The sequence below is a fragment of the Psammomys obesus genome, unplaced genomic scaffold (assembly GCF_907164565.1).
Source record: "Psammomys obesus unplaced genomic scaffold, mPsaObe1.curated_primary_1811, whole genome shotgun sequence".
In the NCBI taxonomy this organism is placed as follows: Eukaryota; Metazoa; Chordata; class Mammalia; order Rodentia; family Muridae; genus Psammomys; species Psammomys obesus.
The window spans coordinates 7,071,717-7,076,550 of record NW_026590405.1 but is presented as its reverse complement, the minus strand read 5'-3'; positions in this window follow the sequence as shown (position 1 = coordinate 7,076,550).

Genomic DNA, 4,834 nt, shown 5'->3' with positions numbered 1-4,834 from the left:
CTGTGGGAGCTGAGTGTGAACAGGGCTGTGTCCAGGTGGAGCTCAGTTCATTGTCAACTTTGAACCAGTCACTCCTCAGCTCTGTCACCTCCTGGCTCTGTTCCCTTCTTCCCTGTGAACCACATGCTGAGATCTGTGATCACAGGACACAGGGATGGCCAGAGCCTTGTCCTGTCCCTGGACTGTGAGCCCCAGGGCTTCAGTCCTGGCTGGGGCTCTTCACATTGTCTTGCATGTTTATTTCTTGTGTGTTTTGTTTGTATGGAGGACTAGGCCTGTTCTTGTTCCTGTGAGTGGTGCCTGTCTGCTCTCCTTTGGGGTCCCCTCCTGACAGCAGTAGAATGTGGTTTTCTGTCCTTTCCCCCTCAGCCCAACCATGACAGACACAAGGAGAGCACTGCCCCAGGAAGAAGACAAACCTCTGTGTCTGCAGAGGCTGTGGAGGAGGTGGCCAGAGAGGACACATTTCTGTGGGAGCCAGGCCTGGAGAGGAGCTCTAGGGCTAGTAATGGCTGTGAGGGGCTGAGCTCAGAGGGCAAGAGAGAAGGTCAGGGAGGGGCAAGACCAGGCCAGGCCGGGGTCAGAAGGGACAGAGACAGTGTTAGGGAGGCAGAGGGTGGGAGAGCAGGCTGGCCCCGGCTCTGGCTCCTGTGTTTGCTGTTGAAGGACACTGGGTGGGAACGGGCTGGATCTCACCCTGTTTCTGTGTTGGATGCTGGCAAATAGGACACTGCTCAGTTCCTGATCCTCTGAGACGTGAGGAGGGGTAGAGCTAGCCTGAAGCTCCGTGGCCTGGAGCTGTCTGCTGCCACATTTTCCATTTTCCTTGGGAGGCCGAGGCAGGAGGGTGACAAGTTCAAAGCCTGTCTGGGCTACAGGGTGCATCCAAGGCTAGCCCATGCAGTTCAGTGAGAACTCAAAGTAAAAATTAGAAAAAGGGGCTGGAGAGAGGTTAGGAGCACTTGCTGCTCTTACGGAGGACCCTCAGGAAGGCCTACAGCCATCCACACTTCCAGTGCTGAGGATCCAGTGCCCTGTTCCGGCCTCTGTCAGCACCACGTATATGCAGGCTGGAAATTTACGTGTGTACACACGTACAATAAAATTTAAATGAAAAACAGTACCAAATGTGATGGGCTATAGCCCCGTGGTAAAATGCTTATCTGGTGCACTCAAGGTCAAAGGGCCACTCCACAGTGACTCCATACACGCTCACACTCATCACTCACACAAACACTACACACACTTACACACCCCACACACCACCACATTCTCTCTCTCTCTCACACACACACTCACCACCACATTCTCCCTCTCTCTCTCTCTCTCTCTCTCTCTCTCTCACACACACACACACACACTCAGCACAGGGTTGAAGAGGAGGCTCAGTGTGACTCTTTTAAAGGACACAGGTCCCTAGGTGTCTCTCTCTCTCTCTCTCTCTCTCTCTCTCTCTCTCTCTCTCTCACACACACACACACACACACACACACACACACAGCAAAGGGTTGAAGAGGAGGCTCAGTGTGACTCTTTTAAAGGACACAGGTCCCTGGGTTTGCTCTCCAGTACAGCAAAAAGGAAGTAAATGAAAATGAGGTCAAAGTAGAGCACATGGATGGGGCTGGAGAGGTGGCCCAGAGGTTAGGAGCCCTGGCTGCTCTTCCAGAGGACCCAGGTTCAATTCACAGCACCCTCGTGGAGGCTCACAGCTGTTTCTAACTCTCATTCCAGGAAGGTCCAGAGCCCTCTTGTGGCCTCTACAGGCACAGCATACATGTATGCACATATGTACACAAAGATACAACTTTCCTACATAAAAGTAAATAAATCCGAAAGTATTTTAGTAGAGCATGTGTAATTATGCACAGTACAGAATCCTTGAGAGCGGCAGAGTTATTCGTTTGTGTGCTTCGTGTCTTACTTTTTATTATTACCTCATAGCACACTATTGACTAAAAAGTAGCTATTGCAGCTGTATGATGACTTCTGGAACATACCCAGACATTAAGCGACGCGTGGCCACATAGAGAGGAGTCACGGGCAGTGTGATGGTTGATCTTGTCAGCTGGGCGGGATTTGGTGTCTCCGTGGAAACACGCCTCTGGGCAGGTCTAGACTGCATTTCTGGAAAGGTTTAACTGCGAGGGCTCACCCTGGCTGTGGGTGGCACCGTCCCATGGCAAGGATCTTGGGCAGAATAAAGAGGAGGAGGCAGGCTGGGCCCTCACAGCACTCTGACTACAGGCTCAGCGAGACAAACCCTCCATCTCCTGCCTTTCCTGCAGCGAGCCTTCCCACTGTGGTGGGCTGTATCCCCTCAAACCAAAAGCCGGGATGAACCCTTCCTCCTCGGCTTTTTCTTGTTGTGTGTTAAGTCTCAGTGATGGGGAAAGGAACTGTGTTGGTTACTTTCTGTTGATGAGGCAACCTACAGGTTTATTTCCAGCCTCGAGTTCCAGATAGTTAAAATCCATCAATGCCATGGCGGCAGACACCAGGCATGGCGGCAGACACAGCGGAGAGCTCACATCTCCAACCATGTCACCCCCAGTGACACACTTCCTCCAGCAAGGCCATGCCTAAGCGTTTCATTTACTTTCTCCCTCCACAGCACCAACTAGAAACTAAGTGTTCAAATAACCAGGAACAGGGGGCCATCTCATTCAAACAACCACCGTAACCAATGCAGACAGCGACACCCAAGCTCTCGGGGCCAATATGCCATCTTCAGGCTGCAGCTGGCCGACACTGCTGCCACCTATCGGGCCTGTAACCACGGCCGGCCACCAGCTCTCCTGTGTGCCAAGTCCTGGAATGAAGGAACCTTCCAAAGGAAAAGACCAAGCCCACGGTCTCCTAGAAGACCACCACGATGGCTCAGAGGTGAAGGCTCTTGCCACCAAGCTTAGCTCCCTGAGTTTGATCCACGGAAGTCACATGGCAAGAACTGACTCCCACAAGTTAAACTCTGACCTTCACGCGGCCATCATGACACACACATTACAATTAGTAGATCAATGCAATGAAAGTCTTTAACGCATGATCGTTCCGTGTTAAAGAACACAGAATTGGGGGGGAGAGATGCTCAGTGGTTAAGGGCACTAACTGTTCTTCCAGAGGTCTTCACAGATTGGGGACAGAGTGGGAAGCTCCCTGCCTTTGGTTGGTGTGGACATGGCTTGGGCTGTGACCCTGAGGAACCCAGGGCTTCTCCTGGCCAAACCCTCACTGCAGATTGGTTCAGTGGCTCTGTCCCGGGTGAGGCCCTGTGCTGCAGAGAAGAGAATCACAGGACTGGAGAGGTGGCTCAGAGGTTAGGAGCACTGGCTGCTCTTCTGGAGCTCCTGAGTTCAATTCTCAGCAACCACGTGGTGGCTCATAACCATCTATAATGAGATCTGGTGTCCTCTTCTGGTGTGCAGGCACACATGCAGGCAGAATACTCTATACATAATAAATAAATAAATCTTTAAAAAAACCATAGAAAACGAAGCTTAAAAATGAAGATGCAGGCAAGGCGGGGTGGCACGAGGCGGAGGCAGAGCTCACTCCCTGAGCTTGAGGCCAGCCTGGCCTCTACAAGGTGAGTCCAAGGACAGTCAAGGCCACACAGAGAAACCCTGACGAAAAACAAAAACCAGACAAAATGAACATGGTGTCACTTCCAAGTAAAAATGTGGACAGATAGTGCTCACTGCTCTTCCAGAGGACCTGGGCTCAGTTCCCAGCTCACACCCACCTGTAACTCCAGTCTTAGGGGGGATAGGGTGCCCTCTTCTGGCCTCCTGGGGCACGTGGTCCTCCTGCTTCACTTCAGCATGCCATGTGCTGGAATCACTGTGTGTGTGTGTGTGTGTGTGTGTGTGTGTGTGTGTGTGTGTGTGTGATGTTGAGAAACCATGGGATGGGGGAGTGCTTGAGGTGGAATCTTACTCAGATGTTGAGTTTCAGCCTGAAGATTAAGGACCCGTGCAAACTGCAAATGAGAGGATTTGGGGCTGAGGGGAAATCCCTCGCTGCTTCAGTACTAGGCAGGTTATGGCAAATATCTCCCTGCCTTCCCTAGCATTCAAAAAGCCCAGTGGTGTGTGGGGATCCAGACCGGCGCCTTCCCCTGTGTCCTGCTACCCCCTGGCGGCCATGCGCGGCATCGCGGCCGCCAAGCGTCCTGGGGACGGCCTGGGCGAAGTTAAATGTCTGGGCAGACTGCAGAGTTCCCCAGCTGCTGCGGGGTTCTCCGAGGCTGTCCGGGCCACACTGAAGTACTGGGCATCGCCTGCACAACCCCGCATGTCAGAGAGGAGCGTTAGTTTTTCTCTTGCTGTTGCTATTGCCCGGGATTTGACACAGGGCTTCCTGCCAGCTCAGCAGGTCCTGAGCCACACCCCAGCCCCACTAGCTGAGTAAGGGCCCCGCCGTCTTTGGGAATGCCTTTAGCCCCAGCCCTCAGGATGCAGAGGCAGGTGGATCTCTGACTTGCTGGTCCAGAACAGCCAGGGCTAGACGCTGAAAGCAGAAGAGCAGCATCCCCAAGGCTGACACTTGGAAGGGGTGGGGTAGCTAGGTAAGGGGTAGCAAGTGAGAAAGGACCATGGATTCCCAGGACTGGGCCTGAGGTGAGCTCGAGGACCCCAGCACCGGGAAGGCCTCAGGGAAACTGGGAGCTAGATGGAGTCTGGGGAAACCTGGAAGCAGAGGAAGGGGGACAATGGCTCTAGGTCTGTCAGGACAGGACTCTGACTGACCCTGAGACGTACGACCCAACCAAGAGCGGCTTTTAAAGTCTTCCTTCCTTCCTTCCTTCCTTCCTTCCTTCCTTCCTTCCTTCCTT